The sequence below is a fragment of the Schistocerca gregaria genome, chromosome 1, assembly GCF_023897955.1.
Source record: "Schistocerca gregaria isolate iqSchGreg1 chromosome 1, iqSchGreg1.2, whole genome shotgun sequence".
Lineage (NCBI taxonomy): Eukaryota > Metazoa > Arthropoda > Insecta > Orthoptera > Acrididae > Schistocerca > Schistocerca gregaria.
This window is the reverse complement of record NC_064920.1, coordinates 398,099,658-398,125,856: the sequence shown is the minus strand read 5'-3', so window position 1 is coordinate 398,125,856 and position 26,199 is coordinate 398,099,658. Positions and strand designations below refer to the sequence as shown.

Sequence of the window (26,199 nt, the reverse complement as noted above, 5' to 3'; positions counted from 1 at the left end):
TATCTCGGATATTAACGTCAACATTATCGTGGTGCGCAACATCTTTCTTGTAACGACGGCCATTGGAGTTCACTGAGCATCTTCCTAAGGGTCACGCGCATACCAAAGAAACCGGAGACGAAGCGTGCCACTCTTCTTTGGATCTTCCTTGATATGATCCGCCAACCTGGTAATGGTCCGAGACAGACAAATCATATTCAACAATCGGTCGAACGAGTGTTTGAAAGTCACTTCTTTCGTATTCTATATACATTTCCGTTCGCTTCTTAATCTAATCCGCATTTCTGATTTTTCCTACGGAAAGTTTTATGCGCTCATTCCACTCAGATATGAACTCCGGACATTTCCTCCTCAATATTTTACGGCTGTTATAGTTCTCAGTGGTTTGTCATCAGCAATGCAACAGAACATTAATGAATCTCTTTTCCTATCAACAAGCAATATGTTACCTAGGCATATATTTACGATAAGCTGGAGACGTGGAAATACGTCCTCAGCCAATACTCAAACTATTAAATTGCGTAACAGAACGATTAACCAAGTAAGATAAGTAGATAAATAGAGATAAAAAGTTTAAGTTAAACAGAACTAAACTCGTGGTGCAATCCAAAATACAACTATTGCAAACTGGAAGCGCTATTGGTGTGTTTCTCTGGAAATATTACGCTATTTCTATTCAAGTGTGAACTCAGTGTTTTTGAAGCACTGGCCTTTACCTAATGATAGCGAATACGCTGCTCAAAAATCACAAGACGAGGAGGTATGCATGGAAAAGACCGGGTGATACGGGAAGATTTCAGTTTTATTAAATCATGTTCAAACAGAGATTTCGGAATCAGATACTGGATTGTAAGGTGTGCCCAGGAGCAAACATAGACTCAGATCACAATACAGTAGTGATGAGGAGTATGATGAAGAAATTATTCAGGAGAATCAGTACTCAAGGAAGTGGGATACGGAAGCACTAAGGAATGACGAGATACGGTTGAAGTTCACTGAGGCTACAGATACAGCAGTCAGAAATAGCTGAGTAGGCAGTACAGTTGAAGAGGATGGACATTCTAAAAGGGCCATCATAGTAGCTGGAAAGAAAAACATACCGTAGGTACAAAGAAGGTAACTGCCAAGAAACTATGGGTAAGCAGCTGGAAAGAAAAACATACCGTAAGTACAAAGAAGGTAACTGCCAAGAAACTATGGGTAACAGAAGAAATACTTCAATTGATCGATGAAAGGAGGAAGTATAAAAATGTTCCGGGGAACTCAGGAATAAAGAAATACAAGTCATTGAGGAATGAAATAAATTGGAAGTGTAGGGAAGCTAACACAAAATGGCAGCAGGAAAACTGTGAAGACATCGAAAAAGAAATAATCGTCGGAAGGATAGACTAAGCATACAGAGAAGTCAAAACAACCTTAAAGAATACACTGAAAGCCTGTATGAGAGGGAAGGTTTATGTGATGTGACAGAAGAAGAAACAGGAGTCGATTTAGAAGAGATGGGGGATCCGGTATTATAATCAGAATTTAAAAGAGCTTTCGAGGACTTAAAATCAAATAAGGCAGAAGGGATAAACAACATTCCATCAGAATTTCTAAAATCATTGGGAGAAGTGGCAACAAAATGACTATTCACGTTGGTGTGCAGAATGTATGAATCTGGCGACATACCATCTGACTTTCGGAAAAGCATCATCCACACAATTCCGAAGACGGCAAGAACTGACTAGTGCGACAATCATCACACAATCAGCGTAACAGCTCACGTATCCAAGTTGCTAACAAGAAAAAAAAAAAGAAGAATGGAAAAGAAAATTGAGGATGCGGTAGATGACAATCAGTTTGACTTTAGGAAAGGTAAAGGCACGAGAAAGGCTATTCTGACGTTGCGGTTAATAATGGAAGCAAGACTTAAGAAAAATCAAGAGACCTTCAAAGAATTTGTCGACCTGGAAAAAGCGTTCGACAATGTAGAATGATGGAAAGTGTTCGAAATTCTGAGGAAAGCAGGGGTAAGCTATAGGGAGAGATGGATCATACACAATATGTACAACAACCAAGAGGGAATACTAAGAATGGACGATTAAGAACGAAGTGTACGTACCAAAAAGGGTGTAAGACAACACCGTAGCCTTTCGCCCTACTGTTCAATCTGTAAATCGAGGAAGCAATGATGTAAATAAAAGAAAGATTCAGGAGTAGAATTAAAATTCAAGGTGAAATTATACCAAATATACGATTAGTTGATAACATTGCTATCCTGAGTGAAAGTGAAGAAGAATTACACGATCTGCTGAACAGAATGAACAGTCCAATGAGTACAGAGTATGGATTGAGAGTAAATCGAAGAAAGATGAAGTTAATGAGAAGTAGTAGAAATGATAACAGCAAAAAAACTTAATATCAGGATTGATGGACACGAAGTAGATGAAGTTAAGGAATTCTGCTACCTAGGCAGTAAAACAACCAATTATGGACGGAGCCAGGAGGACATCAAAAGCAGAGTAGCTATGGCAAAAGTGACATTCCTGGAAGAGAACAGAAGCGAATCTGAGCACTTCAGATGCGGTGCTATAGACGAATGTTGAAAATTATGTGGACTGATAAGGTAAGGCATGAGAAGGTTCTGCGCAGGCTCGGATTGGTTCGAATGGCTCTGAGCGCTGTGCGACTAAACTTCTGAGGTCATCAGTCGCCTAGAACTTAGAACTAATTAAACCTAACTAACCTAAGGCCATCACACACATCCATGCCCGAGGCAGGATTCGAACATACGACCGTAGCGGTCGCTCGGCTCCAGACTGTAGCGCTAGAACCGCACGCTCACTCCGGCAGGTGCAGGTTAGGAGACGAAAGGAATATGTGGAAAACACAGATAAGGAGAAGGGACAGAATGATAGGACACCTGTTAAAGGGACTCAAACTACCCAGTTAATGAGTGATACTGCCGCGGGAATAGTCATCTGCAACGGGATAGGCGATATTTCATGGAGAATCGATGTAGTGCGTAGAGAATGACAGGCAGAAAGATGCGTTCTCTTGGTGAACTGCACTTTCAGGAGTGTGTAGATCTCACCAGTTTCCCAAGAGCAGCAGTAGTTAACCGAGTATCTAGTATTCGTAATGCTCCATATCGACCACGATACACAATGAACCTGTGCCGCCATGCGTACCATTTGACGGTTACGACCAGAGACCTCGTATAGCCGTACCTGGATCACAGTACATTAAAACAACCATTTCTGGACACTAACTGTCGGCAGCCAGCGACTGACTGGCCTCAAACGCGTTTCTATTTCAACCTGCAGCGTTAGTGATCCAGAATGGAGAACTTTGAAGCAGTTAACAATACTACACGTGTGTTGAATTGCTGCATTGTGGCACAGAAAATAAGTGAATTAATGCGCAATGAGACACCATCATTCATGGTGATTCCCTGAACATTATAAAGGGCGGAGAAGGGTTCTAAGTGTGAGATCACCATGAACGGCAACGCATGCTCAGCAACGTGCTTCCTCGATGGCTGCTGGGATGCTAAGGAACTCCTGCGGTAGGGCGTTCATTTCCTCCACCAGCACAGTTGACAAGTGGTGCGTGGTCGTTGGTGAATATGAGCGTCTCCCAACCGCATCTCGCACTTGCTCCATGGATTTATGAATTTCAGTCTACGGAACGGGCGGACCTAACCATTCGCAGACTATCGTCTAGCTTCAAGCTCCACAGCTCGATACGGTCGTGCACTGTCTTGAATAGAACTGAAGTCAGGATGGAATGCACCCATGCAAAGACGCACACGGGTTAGGATACAGTGTCACGATAAGGTTTACCAGTGTTCAAAGATTTGGAGATCAGTATGCCCATGCAAATTATGTCTCCATACATCATGACACCACGTCATCTCTCTCAGCAAAACATTCATATTTGACAACGTTACTGGTTGCATTACGTGTTCACACCTCTCTCCATATGATCGTAAGTCCTCCCTGTCGAACATGACGTTTTTGGCGGTCCAAGTGTGCTACAAAACTCTGAACACGTTACACGCAGCAGTGGTACAGCCAGCAGAGAACGTTATCGTAACACTGTATTCCTTCCCCATGCACGTCTTTTCAGGCGTGCTGTAGGCCCTGTCTTAATTTTTATGGATGGCAGCGCGCGACCACATCGAAGAGCGCAAGTGGAGGAGTTCTTGAAACGAGAGGTTCTTCGGCGAATGGACTTGCCTACCCGTTCCCCCGCCTTAAACCTCATAGAGCACATGTGGGATGCTTTGGAGGGACATATAGCAGCATGTCCACGTGCATCAACGACTATCCAGCTGTTGTGAACCAGTCTGGTGGAAGAAAGCCCTGCCACGAGAATCCCGTACCTACCTGCTAGCCAGCGTGGGAGCATTTTGCACAGCGTACCATCCGAGGTGATCACACAACCTATTAACAGTCCTGCCAGCCACTTGTAGTGTCCAGGGTACTACACTGAATCGTGGTGAGTTCAGTGTAATTATTGTGTCTGAATGAAACTGTGGTTTCTGTTTGTCTGATTCCACATTCCTTTCAATTACCTTTTGTATCAAAGTGTAATAGTAAATAAATTATAAAATGTCGTGTGACTAGGGCCTCCCGTGGGGTAGACCCTTCGCCGGGTGCAAGTCTTTCGATTTGACGTCACTTCGGCGACTTGTGCATCGATAATGATGAAATGATGGTGATGAGGTCAACACAACACTCAGTTCCTGAACGCATAAAATCTCCAACCCACCCGGAAATCGAACCCAGGCCCTTAGGATTGACATTCTATCGCACTGACCACTCGTCTACCGGGAGCGGACATTGTGATAATTCTTCTCTCTATTTTCTGAGATTCAATGAGTGGTTGAGTCTTGTATTAATATCGTCATGTCGGAACCACAATCAAGTCCAAATACAAAGACATGCACACAAAGCACTTGAAAGCACGTTTAATACCGACACCAACGTAGGGCCACAGCAAAGCTGACTTCCTGGGAGGAGGCTGCAGCTATTTAAACAAGCATAGAATACTCCGCATCGATGGTATTAATACAGACATTCAAATTTCAGAATATGGAAACAACATACGCATAAGGTACGAGGGTTCGAATTTTAATAGTGGCAACTATTTATTTACAGCTCCTACAAAATAGATATGTGTTTCAAAGTTTTACTAAACCTTCAAAGTAGTCACCAGCATTGTGTATAACCCGTTGGCAGCGATGTGGAAGTCGTAGGATACTCTTAGCAGTGCCAGTTGTGTTCACAGTTCGAGTGGCGCGGTACATTGCCAGACAAATTTGTAGCAGTTCTGAACGGAATGCCTTGAAGTGTTTCCTTCAGTTTAAAAATCGAGTTGGACTCACGAGGGCTTAAATCAGGGGAGTGCATTAGGTGGTATAGCACTTAGCAGCCGCATCAGTCAAACAAATCAGTGCTTGAGCATTGTCCTGCAGAAAGTGTCATTTTCTGCACGAACACACCTGCACCAAGAAATGGACTACGCCTGTCAGTGTAGAGCTTCCATTTTGAGTTCACGTGTCATCACTTCAGTACCTGAGCTGTAGCCCAGAGGAAAACTAACGTTAATGGTTTTTTGGGTCGCCCATACCTGGAGGCACTAACCAACATAAGAACATACTACTCGTAATAGCTATAATTATTGTTCTGCGAACGAAGTAAACAGTGATGTAACATTGTTCTGTACACTGTCCTCACTCATTGAAGAGGAATTACTGAACTTATATCCCTATCACACCGTATGTAAATGTAAACGTACATGTAGAGGACAATTACTATCTCGTTAACCTGAGTTAGATTCATCGAATTTCCTGTACGACACATCAAAGGGTGACTCCATTATTTCTGTAACAGGCTGAATTTGACTGTAGGCATTCAGTGCCTCGTCTTCACATAGTTTCAAACTTGTTATGCCGTACTCTCATATAGGTGCATAAATAATGAGTAAATACGTCTTTTCGTCTTGATATGTAAATTATACCTTCGTGATGGCTACCACTGTATGACAGTGATTCCCTACTGACTAACCGCACATTGACACAAAGACATTAAGTAGCTGGCTTTTAGGAATTCTAGCATTATTTCGCAATTATCAGCTGTGGAAATTACCGCTGAGGGAAACTATTTATCATTACGTTTCTACTACTTTCTCTGCCTTATTAAAATTTTTATTGGTGTGTTTGCTAATCTCCGTCGTCTCTGCGTGAAATTGATTTAGTACTATATTCACAATCGTCTATGAGTAACTCGGTGATGTTGAATTAAATACATTTAATTTACTAAATGCAAAGCGTGTTCTTTTATAACTGATTTATTTGTTTTCTTTCCATAATTATTTCTTGTTCTTCGATTCGTGTTTCAACTGTCCCTCTTATACTGATCACGTACACGTTTACCGTATCTTACATATTCACACTTGTTTTAATCGCTGGCGAATGTTCGTGGCTGACATTAGATACTCTAGTACCAGTCGTGTGGGTTTGCATATTACAACAGAATTTCATTTATGACAACTTTTTCTTCCGACAACATATTTTTTGTATCAGAGGACAAGCAACAATTGTTAATCGAAGTTATAGAAGATTCTTTCATTTCACTAAATACTTCACAATAATAACTTTATGCCCTGAAGGGTTACTTTAAAGCTACTAGTAAAGTTATGTATAAGTTGCTTTCCGATTATCTCGGCTATTCAGTGTACTGTCCCATTTTTTACGCAAACAGTGTGATCCGTCTAACACCTCCGTGTGATCCGTCTAACACCTCAATCTCGATCTCCACGCTGACGTAAACCTTAAAAGTTTGAATGGTAATTTTCTGAAAGCCGGTGATGTGTATATGTGTCCCACTAAGAATGTGCTGGAGTTCACATCCCTCAGAGGAGCTTCAGACACATGATGCGATCATATGTTCCCCATAAAGAAGTCAGATGTTAGGCATCCTAGTGGTTACCTTCCAGTAGTCTAGGAAGCCACAGTGAGGTCGGACTCATTGTAAAGCTTAATCATTTTCGAACAAATCCCAGGCAATTGAAATTGGTCCACAGGGATTTCCAGTTTCGCCATTTGCCTAACAGCCTCGGAAAATCTCCCAATTCCTTGGTATTTTCTGGGAATTACAACTGTTTTTAATATGGTTCAAGGGCGAAATGTTCCTTACAAAATTATGAATGTGTGATGTGTGCAACTGTATCTCTTTACACGCGTAACAAAAGAAGTCACCATTTGCTCGACATGTACAGCAGTCTAATTAGTGTCCCATATATACATACGCTATCTGATCAAAAGTCCGAATACCTATGTACTAGTGGATTAATATGGAGTAAGTCCATTCTTCAGCTTTATGCCGATTGAATTCTGGTGGGGACTCTTTTAATACGAGTAAAGCGTCTAAATGTCTGTGGATGAATGGCAGCCCATTTGCTCTCAAGAACCGAAACCAGAGAAAGTGATATTCGACGCTACCGTCTGGAGCGAAGCCGACATTCTGCCTCATCCCAAATGTGTTCCATTGGGTCGAAGTCGGGCCTCCCGGCAGGCCAGTCCATTTCAGGAAAGTAATTGTTCACAAATCATTGCCCCACAGATTACGCTTTATGACAAAGTGCTTTGTGATGCTAACACAAACAGTAATCGTCTCTGAACCATTTCTCTCGTGTAGGCAGGATACAATGCTGAAAAATATGTTCATATCATTCCGCGTTTGCTTAAGCGCCATAAGGGGACCACGCATTAACGACGAAAGATCCCCTTACCGTAACACAAGCTCCTCAGTTCCTTACTGTTGGCACTAAAAACGATGGTAGGTAAGGTTCTCCATGCATCTGCCAAACCTAAAACCGTCCATCGGTTCGCCACAAGGTATAGCGTAAATCATCACTCCAAATTACTAGTTTTCAGTCGTCCGTTGTCCAGTGGCGCCGCTCTTTCCATAACTTCAAACGCGGCTTACACTGACTGCGTAGATATGTAGCATATGAGGAGGTGCTCGGCCACTGTACGATATTCTTTTTCATTCCCTGCGTACAGTTATTATCCGAGCTGGACTGCTGGTAACACTTTGGAACTCACGAGTGATTTCATCTGAGTTTTAATAACCACGCACCACAATGATCGACGATCCGTGTCCGTAAGTACATGGCGTCTGCTTGCTCTTGATGTAGCTGTGGTTGTTCCTTCGTTTCTACTTCACAGCCTCATCACCAGCAGTCGCCCTCGCCAGCTTTAGAATGCTTGAAGCGTCTCATAATGGAGATGCTACTCAGGCGACATTCAATGACTAGTGAACGTTTGAAGTCACTGAGGTTCGCTGAGCGACACATTCCATTGATAATACAATACTGCTGCTTTACATAGGACTGTTCGGATATTTTTGATCAGGTAGTGTATGATCAATAATCTCTAGATAATAAAGGCATAACAGTTTTAAGCTATACTATGCTATGCAATTATCAAACAGCTATTGCAGTATTCTTTGTACAATCTCTATTCTTCAAATTTTGATTCCTTTTTCTGCGACTACCATCAAATTCTCAAAGTTTGCTACAGCTATCAGCGGATATTCTACGTGTTTTAAAATGTGTGAAACCATAATTTCACTTACGGAAGCCTCGTTTTCCTGATGACAACTCTTCATGTTTCAGATCACTGGTGGAATGGATGCGGCATCGTGGCGTCACGCCGGAGAAGACTGAAATGAAATACGTTTTCCTTAACATTATGTAAAATGAACAGTTTGATTATATGATATTTTCGTCGAATAAACTATTTTTGGTACACTCTAGGTCGGATATTATTATCAGTTTCGAATAATAATTTGAGGAAACCCTGTGTGTGAAGTACTAAGCTCCCCATCAGCTGGATTACGCAGAAGTTATTGACCACTTATTCAAATGAGCAACTAGTAACACGCTGCAAGCATGTAACTCACGGCAGAAAATTTTTTAATTGCATTATATGTTATTTTACATCACGAAACAGTCACACACTTTATACGTTACCACACTACACCAGCAGGCCAAGCTCATTCGTGAAAGGACATTACTAACGAAACTGAAGTTACCGTTGTTCTCAAAGGCCCGTAAGATGAGCTTCCAAATTAAAATACATTTCAACAGATCATTCCTTGGACTTACATTTACTTTTTTCCAGTTAACGACCATGTCCCAATTTCAACTGGTCTATCTATGTTCTTCCTCTTCTTCAACATACCACTTCCCTCTTGTTTATTACTGCTTCTGCCTCGGAATCGTTTCCATTTCAAGGATTTCTTTCTGAAAACATTGATTATTTCTGATTTTTTCTCTATTATGTCATGTATTTCCAAATCTCTTTTAGCTTTTCGGATGCTGCTTGCTCTTAATTTCGTAAACAACAGATATGTGAAGAAGTGTATCGTAAGTCTATTGTCATTTATTTTGTGTAATTGTTCAAAAATTTCAAGCGATTTTTTTTGTTATTACTAATGTTATTTTAGCCTAAATATTGTTATTTTTTATCATGCCTTCTTCATCTTCACACTCCTACACTTCTTATCGAATTTAAAGACCTTTATCCATAATTTTTCTCTCCAGTACTTTTAGCATTTATAATTAAAAATTCACTTGAATTTGTAAAGGAATGTTCGTCTCACCAGTGTTTTATCATGCATTATTACTGCGTTTTTTATCGTACTTATTACTCGTTATTCACTATCCTTTCCCCATTTTGTAAATCCTTTCATACACAGATAATTTATCGTAGAATGAAGTATTCCTCCCGGCTTCTTGAACTTAACAGGATATTTTTGACATAAATTTAATCCATAATGATGTGTTCACAACGAGAGTCCACAAAATACCAAGTTTCATTTACGATATAATTTACAGTGGAATCCATCTGCTCATACGTGGTTCTGTAGGTTCCCATTTTCTTATATACAGAACTCTCTGTGTTGCTCTTTGTTTCATCTGATTTTGAGCGCTACTTTATCACAACGGAGTATTTAATATGAAGTTGATAAGGAATACGCACTGATATTTGTCATATGTGATGTAGGAACCAAACAGAACGTACTTAACAAGTATCTTAGAATCCCCGTGTAGTAACTTGTTAGTGTGAAGTAGTTTACATCTGGCCGTTTAGACAGTGTCAAAGGTAAATGGCACGATTTGGCATTAATTTCTGTTATGTATCCTGTGATAAACTGTATTATTCTTTCCAATAGTTTCACTGATGAATTCTAAAGCTAATCTGTGTACTAAGACTGCAGTTAACGAGATATTTTTCGCTTCCATGCGCCTTACCTTGTACCTCTCCCAGCCTTTCTTTCTCTCCCTCTGTATTCTTTTTTCTCTGGGACACTTTCGTAGACACACCATTCCAACGAGCTACTTCCATAGTTTGCCTTGATCCGCGTTCTTCTCACTAATTTGGGACGGATTCAGCACTTCGTCCACATTCTGTTCCTTTCATGTAACCCCTGATTCAACATCTTCATAATATTTACTCTCGTAACTCATAGGTCGGTTTGTCATTGTACGTTGTCAAAGAATTATTGTAAATGTTTTTGGAAGTGCAGATTTTAGAAATCAACGGAGAAACGATTGCATGTTGTGACATGGAATAATGTCTTAGCTGTCTATTTCTAGGTTTATTTCTCAATAGCCTCCTGACTCTGTCACACAATAATGGAATCTTCTCAGCTCCGTACTGACTGTCATGAGGCGTGTAAAAGCAGAGTTAAATTTTAGGCTGATAATATAATTAAATTTTTTCTCTCGATGATTTGTATTCTTGCACATGGATGCACACGATAATGATTGAAGCAGAAGTTTGGAAAAATACTATACAATAATAATTGTTCAGTATTTACCGACAAGCTTTTTCATTTTAAAGCTACACTGCAGGCGTACAGCGGACAATTTTTTGTTTCATTTCTTGAAACCGTTTGTCAATGACGCATCAACATTCAGAAAATAAAATTAACAACTGAAATTAACTTAAGGCAGTGAAATTAACTATTGAAATAGATGATGTACTAAAAACTCCTATCATACAATTATGTACAAAGATGCTACAAGAGCAGAAACAATATTAAATATTATAAGTACTCGTACCAACAACCTTCTGTTATTATTATTATTGTTTTCTCCGTGATTCACCAATTAAGGAACACTTCCTTACTCGTCGTTCTTTTCCTTTCTTCCAATATTCTTTTATCTATTCGCTATCATTTTTCCTTCCCGCTCACCAATTCAGATCAATTACTTTTACTCTTCTACTTTGGAAAACCCCTTGTTTAATAATTCTTCCTCAAATACATCTGTGTCAGTTGTTTCTTCCGCCTTTTCATGTTTTTATTCTTTTATACTTCGTGGATACTACTCGTTGTTGACTTCTTGTATCACAAATATTTCACGGTCTTTCTGGTTAATTTACTGTCCTTGATTTTGTATAAATGTCCAAAAAATACCTGTCTTATTTATATTATTACTTCCGAGATGCCTTCTCTGTTTCGATAAGTTTCATGGTTTCTACGTAATTTCCTCCCCTCTACAGTTTGTCGTTGGCCTAATATTATCCTGATCATTCTTTTTTCTAGTTCTTATAATTTATTTAAAATATAATTCAGTGTCATACATTCCCTTTTATATACACAAAAAATGGTTCAAATGGCTCTGAGCACTGTGGGACTTAACTTCTGAGGTCATCAGTCCCCTAGAACTTAGAACTACTTAAACCTAACTAACCTAAGGACATCACACACATCCAAGCACGAGGCTGGATTCGAACCTGCGACCGTAGCGGTCGCGCGGTTCCAGACTGTAGCGCCTAAAACCGTTCGGCCACTTTGGCCAGCTTGTATATAGACTTTCTGGCTTCAGTGCTGTATTATAAAGTCTTATTTTTTGCCATTTTATACAGACATTTATTATTATTGTTACTATTATTATTGCACGCTTTTGCCTTTAAGAAATTTTCAGCTTGAATGTTATACGAAAAGTTTATTTTGCCTTGTTTAGTTCTTCCTTTCTCTTCCCAAAATTTATTAATTCTTTAACTATGATTTATTTCCTTTGCTCTGTCCATGTTTTACTCTGTGTTCTTCCTTCCTTTTACTTCAGATTTTGTGTTCGTAATTTGTCTGTTGCATTCATCATTTCCCTACTGGCTCTTCTTTTAGTACAATTCTTTGAATGGTCTCTTCGTCCATATAGCATCTCTGTAAATTAGTCCCAAAATGTTTATGACGACTTTCCTTTTTTTTTTTTGTTAGTGTAGTGCCGGATGCTGAGACTGTGGTCGTTTCTGATGCGTAGAGTGCTGCTGGTGTTGCTAATGTACTGTAGTGCTTGAATTTGTCTTGAAATGCTCTTTTACTGTAAGGTTTTCATTTCAGTACGTACGATTCTATTCCTTCTATGCTGGATACCTTGTTTGTGTATATTCCCCTAGATACTTGAATTTTGTCACTCCGTTAAGCTTTCCGTATCTTGTGCTCTTAACTTGTGTGTTGCTATTTCTTTTTCATTGACTGTGTTTTCTTACATGATGTGTGTAAACTTATTTTGGCAACGATTTCGTGTAAACATTTCAACATTACTTTCTATTATTTCTGGGTACTGCCAAGTCACCTGTGAATGCCAGGCATTTTATGATTGTCTTGTTTGTGCGTGTTCTTCAGAAGTGAACCCCTTTTACTTTTTCTCCTCATTGCTTGATAATTTTCTCCAAGGCCATTTTAAATAAAAGCGGTGAGAGACCATCTCCCTGTCTGATCCCTATATATATATCGAATGATTCTGACATTTTTCCCATAAATTTTATTTTGGATGTGGTGCCAGAGAATGTCCACTGTAAGAATACCCTAGTTCTGGGCAACTAAGGTGGAAGTGACAGTTTCAGTTCCTTCTCATTGGAACTCTGTGTTTGCTTCCAAGGACTCAGGGCTCCCACCTCTTCTCTTTACCTCTTCTGACTATTATACAACGGTTCTATTACTGAGTCTGCCTTGTAGCACTTCCAATGTAACACTTCCCATCTTTCGGATACTTCTATGTTTTGTACTTCTAAATCTTCTTCAACATCTCGTATGCAGTTTTATGTTTATTTTCCCTGAGTGATTGGGAGATCTTTTGTGACTCTTTTATTATTATTATTATTATTATTATTATTGGTGATAATAGTAGTAGTAGAAGTAGTTGTTGTAGTAGTAGTAGTTGTTGTTGTTAGTGGTGGTAGTAGTAGTAGTAATATTGCTACAGAATTTTTCAGTAGGATCCTACCATATTCATAACACAACAGAACGGTGAAATTCATCGCAGTTGGGAAATCACCACAATCTACTGCTACCTATCTCCACAACTGTACATTATTACCAGATAGTGTCTAAGGTATCAAAGTTCGCTGAATCTCAGCTGCACATGGCAAAAAAGTAGCTGGTGTCTATCCAAAAAGCTGCACTCTTTAGTATTTGGGAAGACATTACCTGTTTCGCCTATTAATATATAAGTGAAGTACGGACTTCTCAGCAGTAAGAGATGACATGCACTGTCAGGAGAAAACGATTGATCCCGTTCCGAATTAGAAAGCAAATATGCAAGAATGTGTAATTTTGTCGGTCCCAGCGCTAATGAGGAATGAAATTGTATTCGTACGATATTAATTAAAAGAGCGTTTATAGATGACGACAACAAAACACAAAGAAAACTCAACATTACCGGCAGGGGCGAAATGAGGCTGACTTATGGTGTGTGCACTGTATTCACATCACTGTCGAAATGCCGCCTTGGCCAGTCGCTTGGCAAGCACTGATTAGCCATAGTATTTAGCCGCCACTGTCAATGAGCATTCTTCAACGGAACATTGCATCAGACTAATGTCGTTTGAACATAATATTACACTTTTTGTTTGTGATCAGTACCAGAAAACCGTTGGTCCGCGAAGGTCAGCATTTCATGAAAATATAAGACACTTGCCACTCTTACGGCACAGTGCAGAAACAAAATTGGGAATACCGTACCAGACAACTGAGAAATGAGACCTGATATCGCTTCGTAGAAAGACCCGGTACATCCACAGGAGTAAATCAGCGACTAAGTTATTAGGGTACTTATTATCCTAATCTAGACAATCCCAAGTACGCTGAGTCCCAATTAAAGTAATGCAGGGTGTTCAAAATGAAACAGGCCTCTCTGAAGTGTCTTCATCGTTTTGTCAATATGCAGCTTAGAGAGCATCGAGATCATTAAAAACGAACCGAAGTTATTCATAACACTGCACAAGTTAAAGAAATCCCGCTGAAAAATTCTGTCAAGTACTGACACAGGATAGTGAGTAGACGGGGTCTCTGAGTATGGTCGACAGTTTCCGAGCGGCGAGGATAACGTGCATCAGGACAGGACTCACGGAATTCAGGGGTCTGATTAACACTATTTATTTGCGATCAGACTATCTAATACACTGAAGGCTAACTCTAAACGTTAGAAGACGCAAAAGAGGCAGTTGGTTGCACAACAGAAGTCAGTATGTTACGGGGGTGTGGGCTAACGGAAGTAGCGAACACTGCCACCGCGTTAAGTGCAAACTTGAGACCAGCACTCCAAGTGAGAAAATCAGACATGTCTGAGCGTACCGTGGCTGCCACGAGTAACACGAAGTCAGATCCCCAACGACCTGAAAGAAAATTTCAGTCTGAATGCAAACCAAGCACACTGGAGTCGCATTCGAGAAGACGTCGGTTCAGTTCCGCTACCGGACATCCTTCTTTAGGTTTTCCCTGATTTCCCTAAACCGCTTCAAGGCCACGGATCACTTCCTTCCTCATCCTGCCCTAATCCGTTGTTAAAGAATCGTGGCGGCGCACTATTTCTTCCTTTCCATAGTCGGCCCACCAACTCACTGGCACTTAACGAGCTTCGGCCAACATGACACGCCGTTCTACACCTCCAGGACGCCTCTGACCAACCACATTTAAATCCCTTGACGCTGACGCTGACGTTGGAATGACGAGCCTGTCCTTGGCTCGAGGTGATGCAGTATAGACATACATATGTCGTTCCTCCACTTCCTGTAGGGGAGACAAATATTAATTAACAGTCTAGTCGAATGGTCCTGTCTGGTTTTACCTGAAAACGAGAAAGACACACTCTGTTGAGGGATTAGTAAAACTTAATCCCTCAGCAGGTCAGGCCAACGCGTGGTTGGCCTGTGATGCGGTTGTTGGCCCAGTCCACGGATGAGCCGGTTGCGGGAGTTTTCCGTCCTCTCGTAGAAATTCCTGGCGATGGCGCGGAACCTTTCTCGAAGAGGCAGGATTCCGGTGTCCTCGTGGAGTTGGCGCGTCGAAAAGCGCCTCGGAAGATGCATAGCAGTCTTCAGGGCGCGGTTCTGTATCCGTTGCAGAGTCACAATGTGAGCATCTGCGGCTTTCCCCCAGACCACGGCCGCATACTCTAACAGTGGGCGAACCAATGTTAGGTAAAGGGTGATGCCGTGTTGCGGTGGCAATGTCGACTGCGGGTTTAGCAGTGGATACAGGGCGCGGAGGCGTCCAGTTGCTCTCCCTTTCACATCACGGATGTGATGCTTCCAGGTGAGCCTGCGGTCTAGGGTAACCCCTAGGTATTTCGCCGTCCCACTCCATAGGATAGGTTCTCCCAGGATTTCGAGCGGCGTAAGCCCTGACGGCAGAAGTCTTCGAGTGAAGACGACAGCCTGGCTCTTTGTGGCGTTGAATTTCAACCGCCACTTCGTTGCCCATGAACCCAAGGCGTCGCACCCGCGTTGGAGGCGGTTTCTCAGCACCTGGGCATTCATGCTGCGCGTGAACAGGGCTGTATCATCGGCGTACAGCGCCAGTTCGACTCCTGCCACTTTCGGCACGTCTGCAGTGTACAGGGAGTACAGCGAGGGGCCGAGAACCGACCCCTGCGGCACCCCTGCACGTATCTGCCGGTCTGTGCACGTACCGTCGTCAGCCCTCAAGTGGAAGGTTCGTTCCTATTCCTAATCGGTAAATAGGGACGCTTCTGGATTTTACACTAACTCCAAATTTGGCATCAACTGCGTTCAGTTGAAAGCTAAACGTCACTGAAACTCACACTGTGGCGAAAAACACTGTTTCGCGTCACTTGACCGCGTCCTCCGTCTTTTTGTGGGTAAACGCTACTATAACAGCAGTTTAACCGGCGTAGACCCATTCGCGTTGCAGTTCTCAGGAGCAAGTATCAAGCTTACTGTCTCTGCTACGACGTGCATTTTCGTCGCCCGCTTCTACAGTGTCGCATTACAATAACGTCTAGGCGGTGGAAGGAATTAACGGTTACGTCTCTGAAGCGTAACTTCTCCCCTGGACAGTTGCCAAGAGCGTCTGCAATTTGCAGTGCTCTAGTGTTACTATTTATTTCCGATAACATAAACGCTACCGCTTTTGCTTGCTCTCTGCGCTGTGTCTCTGATTTCCTACCTCAGAATGCCGTTGATGGCTCCCGACAGCCTTAAGCGTAACAACGTACAAGTCATTATATCATCAATATACGACAGTCTGGCAAAAGAATAACCCCACTAACTATGCAAAACGATATTAAAAGATAGCCATACCATAATATTATTAAAAAAAAGACCTGTATGTTTATCCTTATGGAATGTCTGTTGTACGGTAATCAAGCATCGGCCATTCGCTCGTCTCTGCTGCTGTTACCTGATCAAAGTATTGTCTGAACATGAGTTCTCGTTTCTTTGGTTGAGAACATATTTAGCCAGCCCACTTATGTAAAATCACAGACCATGCATCAGAAAACTGTCATCAGTAGATCGAACATCCATTTCACAATGCTGGCGTTTTGTCCGCCATTTAAGAGCTAGTTTTATTTGGGAAAATCCGTAACTTAAAGGCTTGTTTTACAATTTTTGCCGTTTTTCACCCATCTGTCACGGAAGGCTATAGAAACGTAGCTCAGGAACGCACAAACATTGCCCCCAAACACAGCACGTAAACAACAGGTTCAAATGGTTCAAATGGCTCTAAGCACTATGGAACTTAACTTCTTTGGTCATCAGTCCCCTAGAACGTAGAACTACTTAAACCTAACTAACCTAAGGACATCACACAAACCCATGCCAGAGGCAGGGTTCCAACCTGCGACCGTAGTCGTCACACAGTGCTAAACAACAGGAAACGTCAAAGTTCACCCTTTATCCGTTATTCAGTTTAACTTTGCGTGAATGTGGTATCTTCAATTGTGCTATGTGCTATGTTGAGGTTCTCCAAAGAGTCGGCGAGAGGATGATGATGTTTGGTTTGTGGGGCGCTCAACTCCCCGGTTATCAGCGCCCATACAAATTCTCCACCTTTGCTCAGTCCAATCTCGCCAAGTCATCTCGAGACAGGTGAAAATCCGTGATCCTACATGGAATCTAACCCGGGATCCCGTGTTCGGGAAGCGAGAATGCGACCGCGAGATCACGAGCTACGGACTCGATGAGAGGAAGAATGTGATGAAAACACAAGGGCGCGGATGACTGGACCTGTGTTGACATCATGGAATAATTTCTGTTATACTAGAGGAAGCAGTGAGGGTCAAAAACTGCTGCGTAAAGGGCCTGCTAACGTCCATTATTTGTTGACAATACTACTTTTCAAACACTTAGTATACTGAAGCAGCTGACTGGACTTCGATATTATTGTCAATACTTTCAGCTGAAAAGCATTTCCACAAGTTTAAGATGTCGAACAACCAAATGAAAGAGTGTGCTACAATTAGACTAGCTGTGACACAGGAAAACAACGGAAAAGAAAATACTGCTCAGAAAATGGTTGAAAACCACGAGCGACTTGTCGCATGTTGATTTACCGACTGAGATGCTCCTAAAATATTTCGTAAACTACTCTAGGATATGTCGTACATCGTGCGAGAAGTTATTAACGTCGATACGTAATAAAATAGAGAAGAAAGTACGTTAATGATGCGTCAGTCGCTGCCGAGGAGAGATTAGAAATAACTTCGAGATTGTGGCGGCAGGCAGGTCATTCGATTTCCTACATTCCGTAGGGGTAAACATTCAGCTCGGTTTTTTAATAATGTTCCGGTAGCGCTGTCTTTTAATACTAATTTACACTCTCTTCGAAATTACTATTTTGCCCGACTGCTCAGAGAGCTTTCTTTAACTTGAACAATGTAAGGACTAATTTCGAACAGTTGTTAATAATCTCGTTGATTTCTCAGTTGCATAGTAACAAAATACTGAAAACACTTCAGAGGGACCTGTTTCATTTTGAACACGGTGCATGTTACTAGTCATCGCCGATATATGACGTGTTTTTCGAAGTGGAAGCGTTTTTCTCCAGTGTTATGAAATTCACCAGCCTACACCACATTTTCAAGTTAATGTAGGAAGCAGCGTCATGGAGGATGCTCAGCTGATCATACCAAAGTGGTATATACAATGATTACAGTTGCACAGGCCTACTGAAACTGTTTTGTGAATCTGAGGTAATACATGCACAAAGGCGAAATGAAAACATCAAAAAGCAGTGCAGACTAACGGCGTGTGGCTACTTCACGAAAGTCTGTCAACTCAGGGGAATATTGTCAAACTAGCATACTTGACAATGCTGACAATAGTACGTCGGCAATCAACACTGCTCGTGTTTCTAGCATCAAGTGAGTCTCGATTTCTGTTAGTAAGAGCTGATACTAAGGCTCGAGAGTGGCGCGGACCTTACGAAATCATTATAGACCAAGTCAAGAAGGCGCTATGACTCCACGAACGCTAACTCTCATTGAGTGTTCTTCGAGCCGAAGCGCTTGCTCCGTTCACCCCTATCAAATGGTTCAAACGGATCTGAGCACTATGGGACTTAACTGCTGAGGTCGTAAGTCCCCTAGAACTTAGAACGACTTAAACCTAACTAACCTAAGGACATGACACACACCCATGTCCGAGGCAGGATTCGAACCTGCGACCGTATCGGTCGCGCTGTTCCAGACAGTAGCGCCTAGAACCGCTCGGCCATCAGGGCCGGCTCACCCCTGTCGTCTGCGATCATGATGTGAGTGGTGTGAGGTCTGAAGATTGTCTAAAACATACCGAAACCGATAGCGTCAAAATAAAGAATTGTGACTGTACATTTTTGAGAAATTACTGATTCGAACAACTTGTTGAGTCGATGCCACGTCAAGTTGCTGCATTAAGCAGGGAAAAAGGAACGCCGACTCGATATTAGGAGGTATCCCATGACTTTCGTCACCTCAGTGTGTTTCGCAGAAGGAAAGAACATATGAGGTACAATACGACCGCGCTTAATAAAGGACAGTGGTGTTCAAACAAATCTTCAGACCGAAGGAAACATTACTATACAAATATGCCTTAATCAGCTAAAATGGGGCGAATACTTTAAATATACGGTAAACAAATATCTTCTGGAATCGTCACAGAGAACTGTAAAACCAATGTTTTAAGATATGTTTTTCTAATTTCCTCTCGTGTGATCGCACTGTCGGAAGAGTTCTTAGGAGCGATCGAGAAATGAATTCGCCATAGCAGATATTTGTGGGAAAGCTTCCGGCCAGTGCGCAGCGGCGTGTGAACTGATCTGCAGATGACACAGACAACACCTGTGGTGGTCGCGGCTGGAAGCAGCTCCACTTGTTGACTGCGGGCACACAGGACGCGTGCTGATACAACACAACACAACAGGACACAACACGGCATGGCACGGCACGGCGCGCCACAGCGCAGTGGCACACGGCCACCTCCTCCTGCCTGGCAAACAACGCGCTCGCTGCTCACACTTGTTTGTTTACATGCGCGCCTGCACACCTCTTGCCCTGGAAGTCTCTTTTTCCGCCGTATCACGCTACAAGAAATACGAGCAACAACATCCAGTATATATTTACGTACATTTGGAAGCTAAAAAAACTCGTCACGAAGGATCCTGTGCCGCGTAACTACGTCGCTTGATTTTATTGATGCACTGCTCTGGCATCTCAGTCACTCCGACACGAATTCTTCAGATGGGGAACAGATTTTGATCAGACAAACAGTTCATGTGATAAATGACAGCCACACTACAGCATTACTATGAGATTTGGAAATTTGTGTAAGATCTTATGGGACCAAACTGCTGAGGTCATCGGTCTCTGAGCTTACGCACTACTTAATCCCGGCGGCGGGAGTGGCCGAGCGGTTCTAGGCGCTTCAGTCTGGAACCGCACGACTGCTACGGTGGCAGGTTCGAATCCTGCCTCGGGCATGGATGTGTGTGATGTCCTTAGGTTAGTTAGGTTTAAGTAGTTCTAAGTTCTAGGGGACTGATGACATCAGATGTTAAGTCCCATTGTGTCAGAGCCATTTGAAGCCATTTTTGAAGTGGTACTGACCTCCTGTTTTGTTTTCTGTGGTATTAATCATCGTACTGTGCCCATGCCGGAACGCTTGCTACTCACCCACTTCAAGCTGTGATGGACATCTGAAACTATCATCTCAAGCAAATACATCACTGCAGCTGTTCTCAAAAATGTTCAGATGTGTGTGATATCTCATGGGACTTAACTGCTATGATCATCAGTCCCTAAGCTTACACACCACTTAACCTACTTATACTAAGGAAAAAGGACTCGAAACTCCTCCGGGACCAGCCGCACAGTTCATGACTGCAGCGCCTCAGACCTCTCGGCTAACCCAAATGTTCTCATTTTTTAGGATTTCGTACTTCAATCGGTAACAACGGAGTCTCTGTAGGAGTAAATGTTTCAAATGGCTTTGAGTACTATGGGACCTAACGTCTAAGGTCATCAGTCCCCTAGAACTTAGAACTACTTAAACCTAACTAACCCGAGGACATCACACGTATCCATTGCCAAGGCAGGATTCGAACCTGCGACCGTAGCGGTCGTGCGGTTCCAGACTGTAGTGCCTGGAACCGATCGGCCACCCTGGCCGGCTCAATAGGATTACTTCGTTGTCAGTCGGTCTGTCTGGCCGACAGTTCAAAACATTTTTCTCAATAATGGGGAGACGTATAAAGTTAAAATTTATGTCACAAACTAACATCTTTTGTCTCAAAGCCGTATAAAAAACTGAAGCTTCTAAGTCGATACAGTCAACAGATACTGCCAATAACGTCACATATTTTGATACCTGAAAACCGTATCATCGAAACTGTAGGGTGCTTCCCGTTAGTGGAGAATCATGAAGTTTGGCAAGAAGCATGGCTTCAATGTACAAGTAAATGAAAAAATATCATTCTGTGAATTTGCACTTATATCACATTAAAAATCGTTTCTAATCTGACTGTGTCTCTGTCCCCAAGTCTGTTAAGGCCCCTTTGTCTCAGGAACAGGTAGACATACCTTTGTTGAAATTTATGTCACAAGTTGTGGTTTCTATTCACTTGGCGTTGCAATAGACGTAATGTGGTAAGTTAATTCAATCAAGTGGTACAGCTATTTGCGTAGGATATTTTGATGCTCGAAAACTTACTCTTCAAAACTTAAATGGTACTTCACGTGGACAAAAAATAATGGCATTTTGCCAGAAGAGGGGTTATACGGTTCAAGTGAAGGAAAAACATCCGAAAATTGTTATTTTGAGCCATTGTCTCTCTGCCTCATTGTCCTCAAAATGCAAAGGCTCCGAGTTCGAGACCCACACCGGCACACAGTTTAAATCAGGAAAGAAATTTTAAAGCATCACACACTCCGCTAGAGGGCGAAATTTCACTCTGTACACAATCACAATCTTTTTTGTGCCCTTCAAATTTTAGAGATGTAGGTGTCACTGATAAGTTTCAACCGTGAACAATCAATAACGACATTCTCTCTCTTCAAATAGCTTAATAACATCGTATGTGGTTCTACAAAAATCACCAAAATATTCTATACTATAACTAATTACGAGAAGTTGTAGGAAGAAGGGTTATTAATTTCTTGTACCACGAAGCTGTTTCCAGTTAAGAGTTTACAACCCTACTTAAGTGGTTTTTGGAAGAAAAGTGTCTCTCTTTAAAGTTTGTAGTCACTGAACGATATTTTTTTATATATATACTTGTCGCTTGTTCATATTTCTCATTCTGTAAATAAGTTTACCAAAATTCTGTGCGCTGTATTAAATTGGAACTTGTCATAGGAGAGTCTATTAAATACTGCTTAAACATTTAAGCCGTGAAGCCATTCTAAGCACTGAAAGTAACTATGGAAAATTTATTAGCTTTTATCGCATGTTTGGGATTATCTATGACAGTGATCTGAAAAACTGTAGTTAGTGGTAGAAACTTAGGAAATAAGAGACAGTCAGAAATGTTTACCGATGTTTTATTCATATACACATCAGTTGATTACAGTACACATAATTGCTCGTGGTAAATTATCGCTTCCAACTCGCGTTCGAAATGGAGTCATATATGTCGTTGTTAGTAAGTTTGTGAAACGTTTTGCATTGTGACGAAATTCTCTGATACGTGCGACCGTGTTTAAGAAACTCATCGCCAGAAATGGGATAATAAATTGAATATGTGTAAAGGAAAAATCTGAATGTGAGGGACGCTGCGAGTAGAAGAGAGATGAAAAGAATGACATGTAAATGAAGTTGATAATTTCGTCTCATAACTTCTGCACTGGATACCTATTTTGACTACCACGTCTGCCCAATTTGAACAACAGAACTACTAATTTCGTGATTTACATTTGCTGTTAACACTCACGAGGCGATTCGAGCGTTCTCTCACACTTGTTCAGGGCGAATCTATGACTTTTGAACAGTTACTTGAGGTAGATATAACAAGTCTCTGGCTTTGGTTATCATTCTAGTACAAAATATCTACAATGTGTCATAACTACATTACAGCTATAAAACACTTAAAAGGTATTTCAGAATATCACATACTGTAAATCTTGTCACAGATACATAGTTTATTTCTGGAATGGATACCATTTGTTTTAACTGATGCATAATACGTAATATCTGCAGAGCCTTGACTCTGCAGCTCGAGAATTATTGCAATAAATTACGAGTGATGTATCTTGGTGTCAATAATTTCTTCAGTACCATATACTGATAAACCAATTACACATGACACGTATCCTACTATAAAATTAATCTTGAATGAGATAATTAGCTGTGTCCTTTAGAAATACATAGATACGTCTAAGGATCAGCAGTTTCTTAAGTTTGGAAACGCTGGTAACGCTTATTAGTCATTAGAACAAACATGACTGACACGTTTTATTTCATTTGGGAAAAATAAATGTATTGACTGGAGCAAAAAGTTAAATTTACAATTAGTGTTTGTAGGAAAGCAAGACAATATGTTGACAACTAGTACGCCAGTAGTTAGGAAGTGAAAATGGTGTTAATAATTATCTTGCTTTTGTTTGTTTGATGCAGTTCAAAGCACCGGTGACAGTGCGTAATAGATTAGCAGGGAGAAGGAAACTGAAGTTGTACCTCTAAAGACATCAGCTCTCTTTCGCAAATTTTCAGGTGAAGAGATTAAGTCTTAAATTATTTACTGTTACAATTAGGATTAAGTATCACACCGTCATCAACCATTCTCTTTGAAGACATTTGGTATCGGCCACTGTTTCCATTATACTCTCGGGAAAACGCCAAGATGGTTTCTTTAAATAAGCGACGTCTAAATCCTTCCCCATCCTTGGTCAATTCGGCTAGCATTCAATGGCCGGCCAGAGTGACCGAGCGGTTGTAGGCGCTACAGTCTGGAACCGCGCGACCGCTACGGTCGCAGATTCGAATCCTACCTCGGGCGTTGTTATGTGTGATGTCCTTAGTTAGGTTTAAGTAGTTCTAAGTTCTAGGGGACTGGTGACCTCAGGAGTTAAGTCCCATAGTGTTCAGAGTTATTTGAAACATAGATTTCAATGACCTTGGCTCTAACTTCACTTTTATTTGGTTACTGATTATCAGAAATGGAATATTTCATTTGCTTTCCCCATTAGGCTTAATATGATAAAGCAATTAAGCCGTCTATGTTTCGTTTATTTCTCGACTGTGAGTGATAAATACTCAAGAATTGACTCGTGACAACACTCAGTTTAAAAGGATTTATCTATTATTTTCTTTTGACATACGGCAATAATATACATATATTTGTGCGAAAATCACCCAAGACAAGTTAACTGCTCAGCTGGGAATGGGAGAATGTGTGTTCAAATCCATTAGGAATAGAGGAAATAAACAAAATGAATGGGACAGAAAGAAGATTGGAAAATTTTATATGAGTATAATAAAAACGAAATCTGCTTGAGTGTGACATAAAGCAGAAGAACGAGTGGTAGTCAGTAGAAGGACCTTCTTTCTTTAATACCTTGACATAAGATACAACCGAATGGATGACACAGTGGAAGGTGAGTTATTGACGTTAGAAAACATGCGCATGCGACACAAATTCTTCTAATGAAAACCGTTAAGGTAAAGGCCAATTAACGCGTTGGATGCTAGTGATTCACGTTCAGGATGATGATGACGATGAGAATTAGTGTGAGCAAGGAAACATTTCGAACGGAAAGCTAGGGGAAATGAAACCTAGAAAGGAAGATTAGAGCTTATCGTCTACCACGAAGTCTTTAGACAAATCAGGATGAGACAAAGACTGGGAACGAAAGCAACCGTCATTTTTATGGAATCAATCCCGGCCGTTTGGACCACAGCTTGGTTAAACTGAATGCCTCAAGAAGGGCGGAGAAACAACTGCCAAATTTACAACAGAAAAATGCTCCTTATATTCCTAGCGAAGTGGCGCTAGTGCTAAGGCATTAGCCTCGCATTTGGTTGGACGGCGGTTCATATTCCTGTCCGAGCCTCCACATTTACGTTATCCGTCTTTCCCACACCTGTGCTGCTTAAAGGAAACTAAAAGGATGATTTCTTCGATAAGAACATGGCCGACTTCTTTCCCCATCATTCGATATCCTAGCTTGTCCTTCGTCATCAACTGGACATTATGGCTACTATTCGTTCTTCGTCAACAGATGCCCGATGCCTTTGCTGCTGTTGCTGTAGAAATACGAAACACGTGAATCTCCTTCGATTCTCAACAGCCTTAAAACTGGCATTAAAGCCGCTATCACATACAACAAAGGCGGAGCACATTTCGTGGCAGACTGCAGAGGAATCGTGAACGTCATTCCAACAGGGCTCACTAAGTTCTGCGCTGTAGTATAGTTTTTAGTATGGCTCTGAGCACTTTGGGACTCAACATCTGAGGTCATCAGTCCCCTAGAACTTCGAACTACTTAAACTTAACTAACCTAAGGACATCACACACACCCATGCCCGAGGCAGGATTCGAACCTGCGACCGTAGAGGTCGCGCGGTTCCAGACTGAAGCGCCTAGAACCGCTCGGCCACTGCGGCCAGCAGTTTTCAGTATAGAGTCAACAGAAAAAGTAGGGGCAGATATTAAAGTTATAGTGTAATTCACAGCGCCAGACATGTGGAAACAGTAAGTCGGATCTGAAAATTAGTTCCCCACAGGAATAAAATCAGGGCAACAAACGCTGTGAGGAAATAAATAGCACTCGTAAACCATTTCTGAATGACTAAAATCAATCCCGAGTACTTGTTGAGTCGTGGATTACCGGAATGTCATATGAGGGATGCTATCGCAAGCCACCAGTTCTCGAGTAAATACTATTTCCATCTACCGCATTACACTTGGAGGCTGTTTCCTGTGTACAGTCTCCAGCATATAGGAAATACTTTTTACCCCCACAAGCGTCTTAAACTTCTAGAAACTACGAAATTATCTCTGCCGGCCACTTTGTGGACCTTTATTTTCAGTAAGAACATGAGAACACGCAGAGGTACAGAATGCTGCTGTTTCGGAATACAGCCAACAGGGGGCAGTCCAATGGTTCTACGCAGAGTTTGGGGAATGTTGCTGACGTGACGAACGATTTTAACTTTTAGTGGCTCAGCAGAAAGTGCCCTATGCCGCGAAGCGAGGCGTCACTTTCTTAGAGTGCGTGAGCGCGCCTTCAGAGCGATGACCTAGCCGTGTCCTAGACCGTCAATGCCCCGAACTGTAAAAGTTTCAGTACCGGTACGAAAATGTCAGTACTGAAAAATATCAAATCTCTGTGGACCGGTCAAACAACTCATTTATTCAGTCAGGTTTTCTCCTGTGTAGTAGGACACGAAACTATTAGATTATAAGAATAAGGTTAAAC

The 26,199-nt window shown here is 41.6% G+C and overlaps 1 protein-coding gene across 1 annotated transcript in view; it reads right to left on the bottom strand.

Annotated features, from left to right (window-relative positions):
* LOC126349094 (uncharacterized) overlaps window positions 1–26,199 on the bottom strand; it is a 932,931-nt gene that overhangs the window by 367,510 nt on the left and 539,222 nt on the right. Inside the window, exon 4 of the mRNA XM_050002408.1 lies at window positions 8,631–8,717. The gene's annotated coding sequence lies outside the window, so the exon portion shown is untranslated. The remainder of the gene's footprint in view (window positions 1–8,630; window positions 8,718–26,199) is intronic.